At 38.4% G+C, this 23611-nt stretch overlaps 2 pseudogenes; both read right to left on the bottom strand.

The window, feature by feature from the left end:
* Nucleotides 1–3024: 3024 nt before the first annotated feature.
* Nucleotides 3025–5932, bottom strand: LOC139006258 (PDZ and LIM domain protein 1 pseudogene; annotated as a pseudogene).
* Nucleotides 5933–21671: 15739 nt separating this feature from the next.
* On the bottom strand, nt 21672–23385 carry LOC139005114 (acyl-protein thioesterase 1 pseudogene; annotated as a pseudogene).
* Nucleotides 23386–23611: the final 226 nt, after the last annotated feature.

The raw sequence follows: 23611 nt of genomic DNA, 5'->3' as shown, positions 1-23611 counted from the left end.
CCAGGCTTCTTACATGTACAGCTGGGACATTGGCCATTTCACAGATGTACAACCTATTTATACATGAGGTTGTCTTTTAGTGTGTGTCTAAGTGCACAAGTACATACAAACTTTAACCCATATGTACACACTACTCACATACACAACATATACATGCTACACACTGTCAAGCTGGATAGCTCTGAAAGGACAAGTATAGTCATTTTGATTATGATCTTGTTGGAATGTTTAACTCATCAAAAATGTAACAACCAATTGAGGAAAGAATTACTACTTTTTTTCTAGTGTAGATTATTTTTATTTTCTCAAATTTTTATGATCACTGTCAAGGAAAAGAGTAAATACTGAAGTTACCAAAAACAATATGTTGATGGCAGTGTGGCTACCAACTTTATTAGCTTCCCTATTCCATTGAGACCCCTTGACAATTCCAGGGGACAAAGACCAAGCAGCAGCAATGAAGGTTTAATGTAATAGGCCTTAAGTTCAATAGACAGATCTGCTAGAGTCCCTAATATCAGCCCCTATCAGGAATTATAATATACTTTCCTTTGTATTTTACATATTTCAAAGACTGACAATGACTGGCCTTCATTTGTTTGACAAGCACTTATTAAATGCCAACTGTGGTCTTGTTCTAGGCCATATGGATAGGCTGATTAGCAAATGGTCACTGCCTTTTGGGTGGTCACTGCTTTATAGGGAACTCTAGAAGCAGGAAGGAAGGAGGACAGGTCTCAGAACTAAATCAGTCTTTAAAGGTAAATTGGTCAACAGAGTTGGAGGAAAAGAGGGAAAGAGGGCTTGGAAGATGGACCTTTCAGAAAAAGCAAATCACTTGATCCAAGGCATGGGCGCAGAAAAAGCCAGAGGCTTTGAAGAATTGTAAAACATTTTGCGTGGCTGAGAGTAGGGAGCATGAGGGGCCTTTTGAGGAACACAGCTGGAGAGGTAATGAGGGGCCAGAGCTTGTGCCACACAAAGGACTCTTATGCCACTCAAAAGAATTTGGATTTTTTCCCTTTAGGCATAAAGAATCCATTGAAGGGTTTTAAATAGGCAGCAATATAATCATATTTACTCTTTGGAAATAAGGCCTGATTAGTTAATGAGCTCCTATTTCTTTTCTTGTATATTCACCATCGTTCTATTGTTCGGTCTTTAGACTCTATTATTGATTGAAATAATAAAATGATGGGAGTTAAGAGGTGTGCCACTTCACCTTCCAAAGTCTCAGATTACTTTGCTTTTAAAATAGTTATTGTATTTCCTGCTTGACCTTTCTAGTCTGGTGTAAGATTAAAAGCAAGATAAAGGCTTAGAAACTAGCTTTTGGTACCATTGTCATTGATATGCCTGTTGGACTCCATCAGTTAGCCAGTAGCAAGCAGATTATAGACACATCAATATTTACAATTGGACCAATTATGGACAAAAATCAGAAAATATTAGGCCTAGCACAAACTTTATAAACCATTGAAACTTTCATTTAATTTTCTTTTTCTGTGTCCCAACCCAGGGATTCTGATTTCATTCATTAGAAATGTAGCCTGGGATTGGGATTTTTAAAAGCTCGTCAGGTAATTTAAGTATGCAGTTAGGTATGAAAACCACCATTCTAGTGTTAGGTGGCTTTGGAGGTGGGTTACTTGAAATTACCCAGTAATACATAGTTCACATTCTAGATAGACTGTACTAAAACATACAGAAAAAATGAATAAATAAAACCACAAAATAAATAATCCCAGATTTTTCCAATTGATTCAGGAATTCTAAACACTTTTATTGAGTGAATAAAATCAAGATTCACAGAAAGATTAATTAAAATCCAATTTTATAAAACAAGTAATGACCACTCTATAAGTGTGTATTCGTGTACATATTTGTATTAAACCTAAGCATAATCATCGACAAATCAACAAATGACAAGTTCTGGTGAGGATGTGGAGAAAAGGGAACGCTAGTACACTGCTGGTGGGAATGCCGACTGGTGCAGCCACTATGGAAAACAGTATGGAATTTCCTCAAAAAATTAAATATGGAACTGCCATTTGACCCAGTGATCGCATTTCTAGAAATATATCCCAAGAAACCCCAAAACATCAATTGGAAAGAATGTATGCACCCCTATGTTCATAGCAGCACAATTTACATTAGCTAAGATCTAGAAACAGCCCAAGTGCCCATCAGTAGATGAGTGGATAAAAAAGCTGTGGTACATTTATACTATGGAATTCTACACAGCAGTAAAAAAGAAGAATCTCTTACCCTTTGAGACAGCATGGAGGCACCTGGAGGGTATCATGCTAAGTGAAATAAGCCAGTCAGAGCAAGGCAAGTGTAACCTGATCTCACTCACATGTGGAATCTAATTAACAAAATAAACTGATGACCAGAGTGAATCCAGAGACATGGAAGCATGGAGCAGAGTGTGGAATCTCAGAGGGAAGGCAGGAGGAGGGGGGGAACGCAGAGATAATCTACCAAAGACCGTGTATGCATATCAGCACAGACAATGGGGTGGTGAAGGCCTGGGGTGAGGGCAGGCTGGAGGGGATCAATGGGGGAAAAGAGGGGACATATGTAATACTTTCAACAATAATGATTAATAAATAAATAAATAAACCTAAGCGTAAGCAATCAGTGGAAAAATAATGTTTAATTTCATTAGTCTTTTCTTTAGAGTCTATAAATTTATTGAGTGAAAACAAAATCAATGTCAAACATATTAAATTTGGTTTAGTGCAAATTTGGCTGCTGTCCATTCATAGCAGAGAAAACTGAGGTGCAGAGAAGACACAGTGATGCTGGTAAAGGGGCACTGGACAAAACAATCTTCCATTTATGATCAAAGCATCACACAACAGTGCGAGTCAGTTAGCAAACACAGGCGGGTGTGACTTTTAATGAGCAGGGATAAAACCAAAGTAAGCAAGAACTTCAAGAGAAGAGAGGCCAGAGCATGAGAGAACAAGTTGAGCAGGGGCTAGTTGGAGAACAGTGCTTTGGTGCAGATCTACTGGTTCACCTGGGGAAAACGGTGACCACATTATAGCCTTCTGGTTGTGAGATCCACTCTCGAGGGTGCTTTTTACAGTAGTTTTGATCTTCTACAAAGAAATGAAGAATAATTGAATCTGTCTATGTGACAGCTGTGTCAGTCACTCCTCTCTCAGGCCCCTCCCCACCTCCTCCAGAGCATGTGGAAGGCCAACATTGCCACAATTAAAAATAATATTAAAAGTGGGTTTCGTAAAAGAAACTATACTAGTTTACTTAAGAAAATGTAAGTCTGTCATAAATACTTCATTACATAGTACTCCTTCTAGCATCCTGATGCCCTTCTGTTACAGGTTTGTGCTACAGTCGGTTCATACATAACACTCAGGATGGTGGTGACAGTCCCACAGCTTCACAAACACATTTGTCATATGTGGGCATCTTCTTGGCATTTCCAATCCATGTAGCCACTTTGGTGATGGGAGCCTCAACACTTCTGAGTCCCAAGGGCTTGTTGGGATCCCCTTTCTCCTCAGACTCCAGGATTTCTTGCAAAACCAAGAATAAAGTGGACTGTTTCAGGGGCTCATTGAACTCCTGTTTTCTCCAGAAGCATCTTGTACACTTCAGATTCTTTGTTGATGACAAGTCCACTTGGAGATTGAGAATGCTCTAAGGCTCTGCCATTTGTCTCTGGTCCACTGGCTGTCTTTGACTCCAAGGCGCTGTTGAAGCTGGAGAAGAGGCCAGATGGGTTGTTGTACTGGTTTGTGATCACCCTGAGGCAGAGCTGGAAGCAGGTGATGCACGAAGGGCATGGCACTCCGGTTGTGGGTGCTTCCTATGTGCAGGACCTCTTGTGTTTCAGAGGCTAAATTCATCTTGTATGGAAGACATTTCCCTTCGTCTGTTACTAGAGGGGAGCTGGGTGGAATAAACTCATACAACAAAGAAAGCAAGGAGGAGGGATAACAGTAGAGGAGACATTCCAACAAATTTCCAAAGGACAGAAAACAGATAGGAAAGGCAGCAAAGGGAGCTGGAGCCCAGAATGTAATTGTGGACACTGGAGATGGACCTCATCTCCCCTAGGGAGGTCTGTAGAGTCTCAGGTCTCAGGCTACCAGTTTACTTAGGAAGATGTAAATGTCATAAGTATTTCATTACACAGTACTCCTTCCAGCATCATGAATCAGGATTGACTCCAGCCCAGGTCATGCTGGGGCTCCTCAAATGAACTGTGGTGGAAGAACAGTCCCTTTCAAAAAAATTTTTTTAATCTATTACAGACTATTACTTAAAAATACAATAGAAATGAATTACTAGACAAATAAAATTGCAAAGGCAAAGACATATAAAGTACAAGCCAAAGTGTTTTATTAGATCCAGGAGACTCAAGATTGCATTTTAATCAATATAACCAGAACCAAATTAAAATAGGAAAAAAAGAATTATAAAAATGATGCACATTTGTTGAAGGTGTGCATATAGAAAATTAAAATAGAGGATTATTATTAACATTAACTAGAGGCCCAGTGCACGAAATACGTGCACGGGTAGGGTCCCTAGTCCTGGCTGGCAATCAGGGCCAATCTGTGGGGCGGTTAGGGGGCCCCCGCTGGCACCCACCTTGGCTGGCCTGGTGCTGCCCGCTCACTGGCCCCGCCCCCCCACCGCCACCGGTGGGGGCCTGTGGGCTGGGGGTAGCTCCTGTGTTGAGCGTCCGCCCCCTGGTGGTCAGTGCACATTATAGCGACCCGTTGTTCCACCGTTCAGTCAATTTGCATATTAAGCTTTTATTATATAGGATACGTTTCTGTCATTCTGCAATTGTAACTAGAGGTTATGAAGGAAATAGTGACTGCCTCCATGCAAAAAACCTGTAAGCTTTGGACGAACATCATGTATAAAAATATTGAAAGTTCTTATTGTAAAAAAATGAGCCTGATTTTTGCTTTTTAATTTATTTAATCCATATTGGATTATTGATAGTGCTATTCATGGAGGGTAATATATACCTAAACTGTTGCCATGTATCTTTAATTTTTGAGATATAATTTACATACTGCAAAATGTGCCATTTTAAAGTGTACAACTCAGTGGTTTTTAGTGTGTCCACAGAGTTGTGCAACCATCAGCACTAGTTCCAGAACATTTTCATCCGTCCAAATGGAAACCTCATACTCACTAGCAGTCATTCCCTAATCTCTCTTCCCCCAGCCTCTGGTAACTACTGATCTACTTCCTGTCTTTACAAATTTGTCTATTACGGACATTTCAATAAATGGGCTAATACATTATGGGCCTTTTTTGGTCTGACTTCTTTTACTTAGCATAATGTATTAAAAGTTAATTCATGTTGTAACATGTATCAGTACTTCATTCCATTTATGGCTGAATAATATCCCATTATGTGGATATGCCACATTTGTTCAGTTGTTCATCTGTTGATAGACAATTGAGTTTCCACGTATTGACTGCTATGAACAATGTTATTATAAACATTAACATACAAGTTTTGTGTCAACATACAGTTTCAATTCTCTTGGATATATCCTTATGAATGAATTGCTGGATTATATTCTAAATTTGTGTTTAACTTTTTCAGAAACTACCAATTGCTTTCCACAATGATTCAACCATTTTCCTTTCCCACCAGCAATTTATGAAAGTTCTAATTTCTCCACATTTTCACCAACACTTGTTATTTCCCTTTTAAAATTATTATTACTACTAGTGGCCCGTTGCATGAAGATTCGCACAATAGGCCTTCCTTCTCCTGGCTGCCGGCACCAGTTTTCCTTTGGCACCTGGGACCCAGGCCCCCAGCCCCTCCTTGAGTGGAGTCCAGGGCCGGCAGGAAGCTTGGCTTCCTCCGTCGCCTGGAGCAGCCCAAGCCTCCTGTTTGTTCCAGCTCCATGGCCACCGCCATCTTCAGTCATCTTTAGTCTTCGCTCCGTGCCTGCATATGCAAATTAACCACCATCTTTGTTGGGTTAATTTGCATAGTCACTCTGATTGGCTGGTGGGTGTAGCAGAGTGGTGGAGTGATGGTTAATTTGCATGTTTCTCTTTTATTAGTGTAGATAGCTACTCTAGTGTGTGTGAAATGGTATCTCATTGTGGCTTTGCTTTGCATTTTTCTAATGACTAATGATATCGAGCATCTTTTTATGTGTGTTTGACCATTTGTATGTTTTTTTGATAAAATATCTATTCAAATCATTTGCCTATGTTTAAACTGTGTTATATGCTTTCTTAACATTGAGTTGTAAGAGATGTTTATATATCCTGGGTGTTAGGCCCTGATCAGACACATGATTTACAAATATTTTCTCCCATTCTGTGGGTTTTTTTTTTTTTTTTTTTACTTTCTTGATAGTTTCTTTTGATGTACAAAAGTTTCCAACGTTGCTGAAGTGCAATTTGTCTGTTTGTCTTCAATTACATTTGGGGTCATATCTAAGAAACCATTGCCTAGCCCCAAATCATGAAGATTTCATACTTTTTTCTAAAATTTTTATAGTTTAGCTCTTAAATTTAGCTATTTTATGCATTTTGAGTTAATGTTTGGATACAGTGTAAAGTAGAAGGTCCACATTCATTCTTTTTTTAAAAAAATAATCTTTATTGTTGAGATTAATAAAGATGTCCATTTTTTTTCCTCCCATAGCTTCCCTCCACCCAGTTCCCACCCCACCCCAGGCCCTCACTACCCTATTGTCTGTGTCCATAGGTAATGCATACATGCATTTAAGATCTTTGTCTAATCTCTTCCCGCACCCCCTACACCCCCTCTGAGAATCGTCAGTCTGTTCCATTTCCATGCCCGTGATTCTATTCCATTCACCAGTTTATTCTGTTCATCAGATTTTTTTATTCATTTGATTTTTTTATACCTTTTTCTTCTGCCTCCTCTTCTTAAAGAATACCCTTCTGCATTTCATATAATATTGGTTTGGTGGTGATGAACTCCTTTAGCTTTTTCTTGTCTGTGAAGCTCTTTATCTGGCCTTCAATTCTAAATGATAGCTTTGTTGATCATTATATCCCACATATAAGTGAGATCATGTGATATTTATCTTTCTCTGACTGGCTTATTTTGCTTAGCATAATGCTTTCCAGTTCTAACCATGCTGTTGCAAATGGTAAAAGTTCCTTCTTTTTTATAGTGGCATAGTATTCCATTGTGTAGATGTACCACAGAAATCCTGAGAAAGAAGAACAAAGTTGGAGGGATCACAATACCAAGACAATAAATAAAAATAATAAAAAAAGAATAATATATCGAACAGAAGTGGTAAAAGTGGGCATCCCTGTCTTGATCCCAATCTCAGGGGAAATGAGTTTAGTTTTTGCCCATTATGATGTTGGTTGTAGGTTTGTCATATAAGGCTTTTATTATGTTGAGGTATGATCCCTCTATTCCCACTTTGCTGAGAGTTTTTATCAAGAAAGGATGTTGGATTTTGTCAAGTGCTTTTTTCTGCATCAATTGATTTGATTATATGATTTTTGTCTCACAATTTGTTTATGTGCTGTATCACATTTATTAATTTGCAGATATTGTACCATCCTTGCATCCCCAGATAAATCCCACTTGGTCATGGTACATGATCTTTCTAATGTAATGCTGAATCCGATTTGCTAGAATTTTGTTGAGGATTTTAGCATCTATGGTCATCAAGGATACTGGCCTGTAATTCTCTTTTTTTGTGGTGTCTTTATCTGGTTTTGGAATTAGGGTAATGCTGACTTCATAGAAAGAGCTTGGAAGTGTTTCTTCCTCTTGAATTTTTTGGAATAGTCTGAGGAGGATAGGATTTAGTTCTTCTTTGAATGCTTGGTAGAACTCCCCTGTAAAACCATCTGGACCAGGGCTTTTGTTTGCTGGAAGATTTTTGATCACTGCTTCAATTTCTTCAGTAGTTATCGGCCTATTCAGGTTTTTTTATTTTTCCTGACTGAGTTTGGAAGCTTGTATTTTTCTTTTTTAAAAAATTTCTTTATTGGTTAAGGTATTACAAATGTGTCCTCATCCCCCCATTAATCCCCAACCTACCCCCTCCCTCCTCCACCCCTGCACTCATACTCTCAACCCCTGTTATCCATGTCCATTTGTTTGGCTTATATGCATGCATACAAGTCCTTTGGTTGATCTCTTCCCCTTACCCCCACCCTCCCCTACTTTCCCTCTGGGGATTGATAGTATGATTGCTGTTTCTCTGTCTTTGGGTCTGTCCCTGTTCATCAGTCTATGTTGTTCTCTATATTCCACAAATGAGTGAGATAATGTGGTATTTATCTTTCTCTGACTGGCTAATTTCACTTAGCATAATGCTCTCCAGTTCCATCCATGCTGTTGCAAATGGCAAGAGTTCCTTCTTTTGTACCGCAGCATAGTATTCCATTGTGTAGATGTACCACCGTTTTTTAATCCACTCATCTGCTGTTGGGCACTTAGGCTGTTTCCAAATCTTAGCTATGGTGAATTGTGCTGCTATGAACATAGGGATGCATATATCCTTTCTGATTGGTGTTTCTGGCTTCTTGGGATATATTCCTAGAAGTGGGATCACTGGGTCAAATGGGAGTTCCATTTTTAGTTTTTTGAGGAAGCTTCAGACTGTTCTCCACAGTGGCTGCACCAGTCTGCATTCCCACCAGCAGTGCAGAAGGGTTCCTTTTTCTCCACATCCTCGCCAGCACTTGTTTGTTGATTTGTTGATGATAGCCATTCTGACAGGTGTGAGAAGATACCACATTGATGTTTTGATTTGCATCGCTTGTATAATTAGTGACTTTGAGCATGTTTTCATATGTCTTTCAGCCTTCTGAATGTCCTCTTTTGAAAAGTGTCTATTTAGGTCCTTTGCCCATTTTTTGATTGGATTGTTTATCTTCCTTTTGTTAAGTTGCATGAGTTCCCTGTAAATGTTGGAGATTAAACCCTTATCGGTGATATAGTTGGCAAATATGTTCTCCCATGCAGTGGGCTTTCTTGTTGTTTTGTTGATGGTTTCCTTTGCTGTGCAAAAGCTTTTTATTTTGATGTAGTCTCATTTGTTTATTTTCTCTTTAGTTTCCATTGCCCTAGGAGCAGTATCAGAGAAGAAATTCCTTCGGCATATATTTGCAATTTCGCTGCCTGTGGATTCCTCTAGTATTTTTATGGTTTCCCGTCTTACGTTTAAGTCCTTTATCCATTTTGAGTTTATTTTTGTGTATGGTGTGAGTTGGTGGTCTAGTTTCATCTTTTTGTATGTATCTGCACAATTTTACCAACACCATTTATTGAAGAGACTGTCTTGACTCCATTGTATGCTCTTGCCTCTTTTGTCAAATATTAATTGGGCATAGTGGTTTGGGTCGATTTCTGGGTTCTTTATTCTATTCCATTGATCTATATGTCTGTTCTTGTGCCAGTATCAAGCTGTTTTAAGAACAGTGGCTTTGTAATACAGCTTGATATCTGGTATTGAGATCCCACTTTCTCAGGATTGCTGCAGCTATTTGAGGTCTTTTTTCATTCCAGATGAATTTTTGAAACGTTCATTCTAGATCTGTGAAATATGCCATTGGTAATTTAATGGGGATTGCATTGAATCTATAGATTGCTTTGGGTAGTATGGACATTTTGATTATGTTGATTCTACCAATCCATGAACACGGTGTGTTCTTTCATCTGTTTATGTCTTCCTCTATCTCTTTTTTCAGTGTCCTGTAGTTTTTCGCATGTAAGTCTTTTACCTCCTTACTTAAGTTTATTCCTAGGTATCTTAATTTTTTTGGTGCGATGGTAAATGGGATTGCTTTTTTAGTCTCCCTTTCTGTAAGTTCACTATTTGTGTAAAGAAATGCCATAGATTTCTTGGTGTTGATTTTGTATCCTGCTACATTGCCGAATTCATTTATTAAGTCTAATAATTTTTTGATGGAGTCTTTAGGGTTTTCTATGTACAGTATCATGTCATCTGCAAATAAGGACAGTTTTACTTCTTCTTTTCCAGTTTGGATGCCCTTTATTTCTTCTTCTTGTCTGATCGCAATGGCTAGTACAGAAGCTTGTATTTTTCTAAGAATATGTCCATTTCATCTAGGTTGTCCACTTTGTTGGAATAGAGTTGTTCATAGTATTTTTTCACAATCCTTTGTACTCTTGTGAGGTCCGTTGTTACTTCACCTCTTTCATTTCTGATTCTGTTTATTTGGGTCTTCTGTCTTTGCTTCTTGGTGAGCCTGGCTAGAGGTTCATCAATCTTTTTTATCCTTTCAAAGAACCAGCTCTTGGTTTTGGTGATCTTTTGTATTGTTTTTTTGGTCTCTATGTCATTTATTTCCATTCTGATCTTTATTATTTCCTTCCCTCTGCTTATGCTGGGCTTTTCTTGATGCTGTCTTTCTATCTCTTTGAGTTGTAGGGTTAGATAATTTATTACTATTTTTCTTGTTTTTTGAGGTAGGCCTGTAGAGCTTTGAACTTCGCTCTCAAGACTGCTTTCAATGTGTCTCATAGGTTTTGGACCATTATGTTTTCATTGTCATTTGTTGCCATGATGCTTTTTATTTATTCTTTGATCTCTTTGGTAACCCAATAATTGTTTAATAGCATGCTTTTAGCCTCCAGGTGTTTGGGGTTTTTTTCATTAGTTTCATTGTAGTTGATTTCTAATTTTATGCCATTGTGACCTGAGAAGATGCTTGATATGATTTCTGTCTTCTTGAATTTTAAGAGACTTTGCCTGTGTTTCAATATGTGGTCTATCTTTGAAAATGACCCATGTGTACTTGAGAAGAATGTATATTCTGTGGCTAGGGAGTGAAATGTTCCAAAGATGCCAATTAAATCCATCTGATCTAGCGAGTCATTTAGGATTGATGTTTCTATCCTGATTTTTTGTTTAGAGGACTTATCCAGTGATGTTAGTGAGGTATTAAAGTCCCTTACTATGATCGTATTGCTGTGAATCTCTCCCTTGATATCCTCCAGAATTTTTTTAATGTATTTGGGTGCTCCTGCATTGGGTGCCTATATGTTTACCAGAGTTCTATCTTCTTATCAAATTTCTCCCTTTAGTATTTGAAGTGGCCTTTCTTATCTCTTGTTATGGCCTTCACTTTGAGGTCTAATTTGTCAGATATAAGTATTGATACCCCAGCTTTTCTTTTTTTTTATTTCCATTCACCTGAGAAACTTTTTACCATCCCTTCCCCACCAGTCTGTGTGAGTCCTTTTTCTGAGGTGGGTCACCTGTAGACAACAGATATATGGGTCATCTTTTCTTATCTGATCAGCTACCCTATGTTTTGTGATTGGGGCATTTAATCCATTTACATTTAAAGTTATTATTGATAGGTACTTGTTTGTCACCATTTTTATTCTTTATGCCTGTGTTCCTTCTTTCCTTCCTATTTCTTCTTTTTACAGCAGACGCTTTCAATTTCTTGCATTGCTGGTTAGGTGATAATAATCTCCCTGAGTCCTTTTTTGTCTGTGAAGCTTCTGATTTCACCCTCAATTTTGATTGATAGCCTTGCTGGGTACAGTATTCTTAGATTCAGATCCTTGCTTTGCATGACTTTGTATATTTCATTCCGTTCCCTTCTGGCCTGATGTGTTTCTGTTGAGAAATCCATCGATAGTCTGATGGGAGATCCCTTGTAGGTAACTTTCTGTCTCTCTCTGGCAGCCTTTAAGATTCTTACTTTGTTGTTGATGTTTGCCAATTTAATTATAATGTGTCTTGGTGTCGGTCTTTTGGGGTTCATCTTGTTTGGGACTCTGTGAGCTCCTTGGAGTTGTGTGAGTTTTTCTTCTACCCGATATTAGGGAAGTTTTCTGTCATTATTTCTTCAACCAGGTTTTCTATTCCTTGCTCAGTTTCCTCTCCTTCTGGGACCCCTATTATGTTGATGGTGTTTCAGTTCATGTTGTCCCAAAGTTCCCTTAGGCTCTCCTCCAGTTTTTTATGGGGTTTTTTCCAGTTGCTGTTCTGCTTGGGTATTTTTTTGTACCTTGTCTTCTAGCTCACTGAAGCAGTCCTCCATTTCTTCTAGTCTACTGTTGATGCTTTTTATTGTGTTCTTTATTGAAGCAATGTCATTTTTCATTCTTCTTGGTTCTTAATATCCTCTTAGTTCTTACACATATTGTTGAATTTGTCTTCCATCCTTTTTAGTGTGCTTATGATCATTGCTTTGAATTTTTTCTCTGACATATTGCTTACCTGAATTTCATTTACTTCCTTTTCTGGTGATTCCTCTTTTTTTTTTGTATGGGGGCTTTTTCTTTGTCTCCCCATGTTCGCTCCTCTCAGGGTGTCTGGTTATGTATCTCTCTCTCTCTCTCTCTCTCTCTCTCCTGTATTGACTTAAAGGCACAAAATACATCACAAAAAGACATGATACACAGGGAACAAAACACAAATGTATTCACAATACCAATAACCCCAAATAAAGGTGAGCACCAAAGAAAGAGAATTAGGGGAGAGAAAAGAATGCAAAAATGATATTGAGAAAAGGAAAAAAAATGTCAGAGAGAAAAGAAAGAGAAGAATAAAGAAGGGGGGACAATATATGTATATGGAGAGAAAACTCCAAAAAACCAACAGCTAATCAAAAAAATGCAAACAACAAACTCTCTGAGATAAATGCAAATGACAAACAACAACTAAATAAAAAAATTCAAACAGTAAACACCCAAACAACTAACACCAAACTGAATCTGAGGAGGCAGAGCTTATTTCCAGAAGGTAAGGTCAAGGAATTGAATGAATGGGGAAATGGCCACAATTCAGTACAGAGGAGGTAGAAAGAGAATGAGTGTAGAAGAAGAAAAGTAAAAACAAAATACAAAAACAGAGAAAAGAAATATATATATATTAAAAATCCATATGTATAAAGAGCCAGGGGCCGTCACAACCGAACAGTTGACCGAACAGGCTGCATGGGACAACCAGGCTGGCAGGGGGGTTAGTGAGGGATGACCAAATGACTGAGCAGCGGGCTGCATGGGGCAACCAGACAGGCAGGGGGGTTAGTGAGGGACGACCAAACGACTGCACAGCAGGCTGTATGGGGAAACCAGGCTGGCGGGGGCGGGGGCAGTGAGGAGCAATCAGGCTGGCAGAGGAGGCCAGTGAGGGCCAACCAGGCTGGCAGGGGGGACAGCTAGGGGCAATCAGGTAGGCAGGCAGAGGCAGTTAGGGGTGATCAGGCTGGCAGGGGAGCCAGTTAGGGGCCATCAGGCAGGCAGGCAGGTGAGCAGTTAGGAGCCAGTGGTCCCAGATTGTGAGAGGGATGTCTCAGATTAGAGGGGGTATAGGCTGGGTTGAGGGGAGCTCCCCCCCTGCACAAATTTCATGCACCGGGCCTCTAGTATACATATAAAATTATACTAGAGGCCCGGTATATATATAAAATTTCCCCCTTTCTTTAATCTATTTATCTATCTATTTATTCACCTATTATTGAAAAATTAGAATAGATAGGACATAAGCCTGAGTTGGTGATTGGAATTAATTAAGCTATTAGTAGAAGAAAAGAACAAGTGAAGAGAGGAAAAACAGAAGCAAAAAACAAAGCAGAAAAAAAGAAAATAAATAAACAAACAATCAACCAAACAACAACAGCAAGACAGAAAGAAAGGAAAAGAAAAAAAGGAAATAAAATTTGGCTAGTGAAGAAAGAGAAGAGAGAAGTGTGCATGGACTTGGAGCAGGGGAGAAGAAATTAGATATATGAGAAAGATCAATGTTCAACAGGGAGTAAAAAGAAAGGATAGAGAAAAACTAAAGCAGGAACAGGGTAAGAGAACCAGGATGAAAAAGGGGAAAAGTGAGGAAGAGAGTATTGGCATAAAGAAAAAATTGAGATAGAGTAAAATAATGCTAAAATAAAAATAAAAGTAGAATGTAGAACACTAATCCCAGAATAAAATAAAATAAAGAAAAAATAAAACTAAAAAAGGGAAAATGATAGTAGTAATAATAATAATTAAAAATAAAAATATAATAATAAAAAAAGTAAAATCAAGTGAGAAAAAAAATTTAGTTTCTTAAGTAAAAGATAAAAAATTAAAAAGTGAAGTAGTGAAGGTCGTTCACTTCCTCTACTGTTCTGCCTGGCACATCTGTTTCCTGTCACATAGTCAGCACAGTGTTGAAGTTCCATGCCATCCACCTCTCCTCTGTGTCATAAGCCACAACCCTGTTTTCAAGCAGGCTCACTTTGTTTCTCTGCCTGCCTTCAATTGTATTTACACAGGTGTCAATTTCTGACACAACCCCTGGGTGGCAATGTTTCTGTATTAATTTCTGGGACTAAATGGCCCCTCTACCCAGTGTTTAGATTCTTCTTTCCCTGCCGCACTTAATACTGGGTTGAAGGGATGGACTGACCCAGAGCTGGTTTCCTGCTCATCTCTTCTTATTCTGATCCCCAGGTTCCACAACATCAACTTTCCCCTGCTGTCTCGTTTGAGTGTTTTTAACTGGAAGGTCCTATGTACTGGACTTAGCAAGCAAAAGCAAGGAGGAAAAAAAAAAAAAGGACAAAGGAACCGCACTGACTCGTATGTTTTTCCCCTGGCACTGCGCGGCCGGTATAGAACTTCAGGCTGCCTTCCTGGGTATAGTTTCCCATGGCCGTGGGCTTATACCTAGATTCCTCTTCTGTCAGCAGCCCTGTGGACTCCCTTCCACATACGAGGGCTACACTGACCACAACGGCTGTAAATTTTGTGGGGTGCAGTCTCTCTCTGAGACTCTAGTCCCCGCTGCACGCGTTTCTCCCTCCAGCCTGGATCCCAGCTCTCACCTCTCTCCAGGCAATCTCTGACCTTTCTGTCCACAGATTGCCTCACCAGCTGTGTTTAATTCACCAATTCCGGGTGGATGTTGTTTGATACAGCTGTTCCTTCAATCTGCTCTGTGAGAAGGTGCAGGTCCTGTCCGCGTATTTGGTACCGCTTTGTCTCCTCCTGGACAAACATTTTAAGTGCCCTCGGACAGGGAGGCTGGAGTCTCGGTGTTTGTACGTTTGCAGCTGAGGCAGCTGGTCCCTGGGCGTTGTGGTTGTACGGTCCCGGTAGGTATCCAAGGTCTCCCCGGTTGAAGGTAAGGCTGGGCTTCTGATCACAGCTGCTTCCCCTTTAAGATGGCACAGTCTCTGCAGCAGAGCCAGCCTCTCTGGGAGAGATTTCAGCAGTAGAGGCTGCCCAGCCAGGGGAATCTGGTCTGCCAGTCCCCAACAGTTCTGTGGAATATAGCTGTCCCTCACAAATATAGACACTCCCCACATGTCCACACACTCTCCTTTGGCTCTCCTACTCACACACTATCTTGCAGCCTGCCTTCCTGTCTGCCGCCATCTTGGATCCCCTGTATGTTATTCTTTATTTCAGTCAGTGTATGCTTAATTTCTAACTGCTCCTTTTCCATTTTTTTGGCATTCTCCCTAAGATCCTTGAAAGTCTCACTAAGTTCCTTGGAGGATTCTGGAAGATTCTTGAGTAACCTTATAACTGTGGTTTTTGAACTCTATACCCACAGATTTAGAATAGTTTGCTTTCTTCCATTTTTTTCATTTGTGACATGTTTCTTTGTCTCCACATTTTGGCTGCTTTCCTGTGTTTGTTTCTATGTATTGGGTAGCTGCTAAGTCTCTTTGAGTTGGTAGAGTGGCCTTGTTTAGTAGGTGTCCCATACGGCCCACTGGCTCAGCCTCCCCAGTCACCTGAGGTGGACACTCTTGGTGCACCCCTTTGTGGGCTGTGTGCACAGTATTGTTGTAGTTGAGCCTTGATTGCTGTTGGTGTCACTGGGAGGAACTGAATTCCAGGCCAACTGGCTGTGGGGACAGCTGCAACTACAGTGGGAGACCTGCTGTGCAGGAGACACCCTTATGGAGCAGGACTTGCTTCAGTGGGGCTTTGATGCTCACTGAGTCTGCCCCTTGAGTGTGTCGCTTATGGATGTAAAGAGTTATAATCTGGTATGGTCTCACACTGACCACTGGGTACACTGGCTCTTGAGGCTCCAGGGAGGTGCAAAGTCAATCACTGCCTGGGGCCACTCAGCAGGAGCTACAGAGACATCTGCAGATTCCTCCTCTTTGTATCAGGTTTGGAAGTGCCTAGATGAGGTCCAGCTGTGAAGCATGGCAGGCTGGTGCTGGTGCTAGTTCTTGGGGCTTTTATTGATAGGTTTGGGGTTCCCTGACCCAGCTGCAGCTTGTTTGACAAAGTTTTAGCCTGAGAAAGGGCATACCATTCATATGCAAAAGCCAATATGCACAGCTTGGGTGGGGTTGTAAATTGGGTGGGGCAGGGTCTCAAGGAATCACTAGGGCAGAGCAAACAGAAATGGCTGCCAGTCAGCCCTGCACCTGGGAGGTCCCAGCACGGGAACATTGACTGCTGTGAGCACCTCCATCTGGAAGAAAGCCTCCCCCGAGTTCTTGCCCTGATGCCAGACAGTCCAGTTTCTCCCTGTATGTGTCTGGGTCCCCCAGAGCCTCACACAGCACTGGAGCTCAAAGGAAATGGGAGCTTGTAAATTCAGTTTGTGGTATCAGCCTTTTAAGAGGAGCAGCTGGGTCTCCAGCAGACTGTGTGTCACTCAGCCCCAATAAGCACTGGTTTTTACAGTCTGTAGTTCTTACTGCCTGTAGGGACTTCTTTCCCCAGCCCTGGGACCCTGGCTGGGGGTCTTGGATCCCCCTCTCCTCCAGGCGGCCTTTGCAGAGGTGATATCCCTCCCAATTAAAAAAGTGGCACACCCAGGTGCCGGACCAGCCCATTCTGTGCCTCCACACCTCCTACCAGTCTCAGTGTGCTTTCTTCTTTACCTCTCTAGTTGTAGTATTTCCACTCAGCCAGCTTTCTGGTGGTTCTGGATGATGGTTGTTCTGTATTTTAGTTGTAATGTTAATGTGGTTGTGGGAGGCAGCAAGTACAGGCATTTACCTATGCTGCCATCTTGGTTCTCTCCACATTCATTCTTTTGCATGTGGTAGCTATTCAGTTGTTCCAATATCATTTGTCGAAACTATTTTTTCTTCATTAAATAGTCTTGGCACCTTTTGTCAAAAGTCAATTGACCATAGAGCAATGGATTTTTTTTTTTTTGGACTCACAATTCTATTCCATTGTTCTGTATATCTATTCTTATTTCAGTACCACACTGTCTTGATTAGCGCAACTTTGTAGTACATTTTAAAATTGAGAAATGTGAATAACCAAGTTTGGTGTTCTGGTATTTTTATTGTTTTGGCTATTCTATGTCCCTGGCATTTTTATATGAATCTTAGGATCAGCTTGTCAACTTCTACAAAAACAGCTGCAGAGATTTTGATAGTGTTTGCATTGAAACTATAGATTAATTTAGGTAGTAATCCCATCTTGACAATATTAAGCCTTTAAATCCATGAACACAAGATGTTTTTAAGTTTATTTTGGTCTTTAATTTCTTTCAACAATGTTTTGTAGTTTTTAATACACAAGTCTTATACTTCTTTTGTTAAAATTATTCTTAAGTATTTTATTCTTTTGTTATTCTATTTTAAATTGAATTGTTTTAATTTCATTTTTGGGCTGTTTATTGTTAGTGTAAAATACAACTGATTTTTCTTTTTTGGTCTTATAGCCTACATATTTGCTAAACTAATTTATTAGCTCTAATATATACTTTTTGTGTGGATTCTTTAGAGGTTTCTATATATAAGATCTATCATCTGCAAAAAGAGGTTGGTTTCTTTCTTTGTTTCCAACCTTTTATTTCATTTTATTTTCTAATTGCCCTGGTTAGAACTTCCAGTACAGTGTCTTGTTCCTGAACTTAGTGGAAAAGCTTTCTGTCTTTCACCTTACATGTGATGTCAGTGTGGATTTTTATAGATGCCCTTTATCAGGTTGAGGAAGTTCCCTTCAATTCCTAGTTTGTTAAGTGTTTTTAATCATGAAAGTGTGTGATTTTGTCAAATGCTTTTTCTGAATCCACTGAGATGATCTTGTGGGTTTCTTTTTTGGTTGTTTATTCTACTAATGTGGTGCAATACAGTAATTGATTTTGTATGTTGAATCATGCTGGAGAGAGATTTCCTTAAACCAAAGCCAATAAAACTCTAAATTTTTGTCAGGGGCCTCTATTGCCTGTTGGGTTATCTCTTTAACTTTCTGCCAGGCAGTTTACAACTCTGCCATAGTCTTCACTTCCTGTTTGTGCAGAGCCTCAAGGTCAATTAGAGGTGAGAACTTAGGCTTTTTGGTGCAAGCCTACAGATCTACACATGCCCATGCCCTTTTAGATTCTCAGGATTGTGTCAGAGCTTTTCAAAATCTTTATGAACATTTCATTTCTCAGTTTTTCCATTTAAGCTTTTGGTTAGTCTATTGTTCGTCTCAACTGTTATCCACCCCAAGCAGCCTCATAGCTAAAAGATTTGGTTTCAACAAATGCCTCCTCACCACTGGGAGAGGCTTTTAGCACTTGGTGTGATTACAGTCTGCTCAAATCAAGGTGAACCATTGGATTAGAGTCTTCCAAGGAACCACCAGTCAGGTCAAATGATATCAATTTTTTTGGAATGAGAAGTTAAAAGAGCTCCAGCTCTGTTCTTACCCCTCGGTACCTGAAATGTGGCTATTATTCTTTTTCTGGGCTACTATGGAGTTAGAGAATGGGAGGTGGCACTAGAGTAAATTAAAATTCCACAAAGATTACTATTTTTATTAAGAGTCATATATTGTTCTCAAATAAATGCTCCCTGAGTGGCTATAATCATTTGGTTAATTTTAAGAGATCTGAAAAAAAATCTGATATGTTTAGATTTTTATTGCTTTCTAAAGGCAAACCTGGGGGTGTCCTTGCTCTACCATTTCATTTTAATAACCTGTGCAGTACAAAACTGGCTTCACAGAAATATTTTGAGGAAGTGTAAGAACAGATTTTAAAGAAATTTAATAATATCAGAATATTAATTTTTAACTTTAATTCAAAATAAGATGATGCTGTATTTTCAAAATTTATATCCCACCATTCATTAGTAGCCAGTTTTAATAATGTATTCTTAAATTTTAGTTAAACTTAAATTCTTTGATAAAAGAAATAGATTCTGGATCTATGAATTTCCTTTTTGTAGAAAACAAAATTCATAATCTTGTATCAAATTTTAAGGCGTTTGATGATACATTTTAACAGATCTGCCATATCAATATCTCCAACTTCATTGACCATAAGGTATGGTACATTTCACAACACTCTATATATAAACTCTGTTCTTCCAAGAATCTAAATATCATTTTCGTTCTTTAATATTATGTGACATTGAAATCATGTTAGTTTCCTTGCTTGCATAAAAGTCTGGTGAGCATTTTTAAATTATAAAAGATATTGAAAAGTTAGCAAGACTGACTGCCAATTCATATCTTTTAAAAATGGAGACTACAATTGTTTCTTATCTTGCAGAAAGACAAAGAGTTCATTATTTATTGCAAACATTTTTAACATAATTTTCACCTTTATAACCATATCTCAGCAAGCATCAATAGTTGTTCATAACCAACTTCCATATTATCACTAATATAAATAAAATAATCTTAAACATAACACATTGCCTTTTCATAATTCAAATTTTATCTCAAGGCACAATTTAGTTGGACTGATTTTTTTAAAGAGAGAAAGTCTCCATGAACTAAGTAGTACATTATCTAATTCTGTCACAATCTCCTCAATGTGGGTAAAATATTTTCCTGTCATTGTAGCTGAATCATCAAAATAGACTTCTATACAAAATTTAGATGTAAAACCATATTTGCTGACATTAAGCATGCCATCTTGGGTTTCTCAGCAATGTGTAAAAATGTTACAAAAGTATCTACATGAGTATTCCAAACTTCCATATTTATCTCATTGTGGACCAGTAATAAATGGTTTGCAGTCCAGTACCAATCTCCTGAGCACATTGTAAGTAGCAATTCCCTGAACAAAGACCTGTCACAAACATGAGCTCCAGTCAAACTTCCCATTCAAGTGAGTGTCTTGCAAGAAAAGTGGACCTATTTAAACAACAGCCAGGCAATCCCACACTAGCTAGTGAGAATAATCCACTTCATTCATTCATTTATTCATTCACATATGCATTCAATGAATAAGAATTACTGTATGAGGAAAGTTAAAGTCTAAAACAGTCCAAGAAAATAGAGCAAGTGACTCTACAAGGCGTGGGGGAGGTCAGAGAACAGAATAGAATGTTAAAGGAAAGTTTAAGTGAATTGTTAGAGATTTAAGAAGAAAAGTTTAAAATATTTTTCTGTTTCAAGCAGTTTTTTACTTTAAAATGTAAGTATAAGAACAGAATGAATTGAAAAAGAAAGAGAACCAAAAAACATTTGGAAATGAAAAATACGATTGCAAAAAATATATTTTTCAAAAGAAATAATTTCAAAGTTGATAAAAATAATAAGTACACAAAATGGGGGGAGGGGCGTGTAAAGAGTAAGTGAGATGGAAAGTATTTTATTTTATTTATTTATTTATTTATTTATTTTTTTTGAGAATTACATTTTATTTCACATTAATAGAAAGTGGAAAAATTTATTTTTCCCACATTACAGCACATTTCAACGGAATATCTCTTACTATAAATCATATCTTGCTGATCTGTATAACTGAAACAAATTTATATTTTTCAAGGTAAATCAAAAAGACTTATTAAATGATTGTTTAAAAATTTTAAATCCAGACATAAACATATGGCTTCATTATTAACATTCTACATAGTCCATTACTAAATTATAATAAAGGTGCATTCCTAACATTGTTTTAGTCCGTTGGAATACAGAAGAAAAATGATAACAGTTCAGAAATACAAAGCGTACATTTTTGTTACACATTAAACTGTGTGGTAACCATATGCATTGAGTTCTGACTAACCTTCATTGCCGATAAATTTGTTTTCAAATAGTTTTTACCAATAATCTAAAAATTCCAACTATTTAAAATCAAGTAATTGCTACTTTTATATTTGCACAAAGGTTTTTTTTTTAAACCATCTGATTAAAGTGAAAATTTCAAATAAATTCATTGGCAGATGAAAGTAAAGCAAATTCTTCTAATGGACTGTTCATTTCCTACAGTAGCTGACTTCAAACATATGTATAAAATATGCAAACTAAAATTCTCTGCTACAAGGAGAATCATCTTAGAGCAAATCATCTTAGAAATACAGTTTTTAAGATCGGTCTTAAATCTTCCAGAACATTCTGGACTATGACCTAATAATTATTTGAGTTAATTACAGAAAAATACAACCACAGAATTATTCCTTACCTAGACTGAAGATTCTATTAACTATATAGGTATAACTTTGGACTAGGTACAGTTTAAAAAATAAGTAATGTAGGAAGTCTGAAGTGATGTTTGGTTTCTTTTTTTTTTTTTTTTTTTTTTTTTTTAATATATTTTATTGATTTTTTACAGAGAGGAAGGGAGAAGTATAGAGAGTTAGAAACATTGATGAGAGAGAAACATTGATCAGCTGCCTCCTGCACACTCCCCACTGGGGATGTGCCCGCAACCAAGGTACATGCCCTTGACTGGAATCGAACCCGGGACCCTTCACTCCGCAGGCTGATGCTCTATCCACTGAGCCAAACCAGCCAGGGCGATGTTTGGTTTCTTTATATAAGTGTAAATACATTTTAAATACCATCATGTTTGTGATTCAGAATGTCAAATTACAGCATATACTGACAGCAGATGTCTATGGCAAGGAGGCAATATTTGGTCTGTTATGAAGGATAAAAGGAAAGAATACATTTGTTTTCTAGACAGGAAAATAGAATATTAAGAAATTGTGCTCTGCCTGGGTAACTCAGTGGATGAGAGCGTCGTCCCGATATGCCAAGGTTGTGGTTTCGATCCCATCAGGGCACATACAAGAATCAACCAATGAATGTATAAATAAATGGAACAACAAATCAATGTTTCTCTCTCTCTCTCTCTCTTTCTCCCTACCTCTCTCTCTCTAAATTCAATAAATAAATACAATTTTAAAGAAATTGTAATGGGGAAAGAAAAGCCTGGTCCCCAAAATAAAAGGCCCATTCATTGAAGAGAGCAATGTTACTCTTTATTGACACTTAGAAGCAATATTCCTATTATTAGGAATAATGTAGTTACACCTCATTCTTTTTATGTATTATAATCATTAAGTATATCTGAATACAAATATAAAAAATACACATACTGCATGGTGACTAAGTAATTTTGGAGTAAGTCCACAGACTAAGTCACAGCATTCATAAATAGTTTATATCTTAACTGCTCATTTATCCCCGAACAAGTTTTCATTAAGCAGACTAATAATTTTCAAATGATGTTAATAGAAAAATCTGATGTAATATTTTATTATTTTGCCGAATTACATTTGGGGGGAAAGAAGCTAGCTGCTTCACCTATGCTAATGCTAGTATATTCTGGATCATGTTAACACAAATTCATGTACTGAAACCTTCAAGATCATAAATTTTCACAAGGAGATGTTATTTAGACTGTGTCATTGGTGTGTAATTGCAAAAGATTTTAACATTGCAAACTATAACTTTCAAGATCCGGCACAGGAAGAGGTTTATACTCTACTACAACGATGCTGGTGTGTACTTCTACACAAAGGCGCCTTAGTGATGTCAATCAACTGGAGGTAGGATTTTATCGATGAATTGCCTGATATCCACCATTTCCTGTGGACATGAACTGTGCATCATGCCTTCATAGACTTTGAAGGTTACATTGGCTGGATTTACCAATGTTTTTAGCTTTTCAGCAGTAAGAGAACCAAACATTAGAGGAACTAAAGGATCAGAATCTCCACGGCACTGAAGAACAGAAATATCTCTATTAACACCACTGATAGGACCCTGTGGAAATGAAGACCGAAGTGGAAGCCAGCAACTGAGCGCAGTGACACCTGCCAGTTTCTGCTGTGTGGTCAGAGCAGTGTATAAAGATAAAGCTCCTCCCTGAGAAAATCCTCCCAGAACAATTCTGTCTGAAGGAATGCCATTCTTCACCTCTTGGTCTATCAAAGTTTTTACATATTCTGCTGCATGTTTAATTCCAGGTTCATCCTCCTGTGAATCTGGTGAAAGCCCAATAATATCAAACCAAGAAGTCATGGCCATGTTCATATTTAATGTCACAGGCATAACTGGTGCATGCGGGCAGATATATTTGATATGTGATCTTCTGATACGTGCAAAGGCTTCTTCCCATCCATGCCCCGTATCTCCCAATCCATGAAGGAAAATCACCGCAGCGGTGGCCTTCCGGGCGGCGGGAGCCGAGGCAGACATGTTATTGCCGCACATCCACCGGCTCGGCTCCGCTCCACCGAGATGGAAAGTATTTTAAAAGAACTAAGAGAAAAAGGCAATCCAATCCAGGAGGTTCAATATCTGACTAGCAGGAGTTCTAAAAAGAGATAATTAAGAGAGGGAAATAATTTTTTAAAGTATGAGGAGGACAAAACATTTTCAGAACTGAAATGTTGTTGTCCTCAGATTGAATGGGACTATTGAATTCCAAGCAGGATAAAAGAAAGTAAAAGGCCT

Source organism: Myotis yumanensis, unplaced genomic scaffold (assembly GCF_028538775.1).
Source record: "Myotis yumanensis isolate MYYU_CA2020_CCGP unplaced genomic scaffold, mMyoYum1.0.hap1 SCAF_3, whole genome shotgun sequence".
Taxonomy (NCBI): domain Eukaryota; kingdom Metazoa; phylum Chordata; class Mammalia; order Chiroptera; family Vespertilionidae; genus Myotis; species Myotis yumanensis.
The sequence above is the reverse complement of the archived record's forward strand: the minus strand, read 5'-3'. Positions and strand labels throughout refer to the sequence as shown.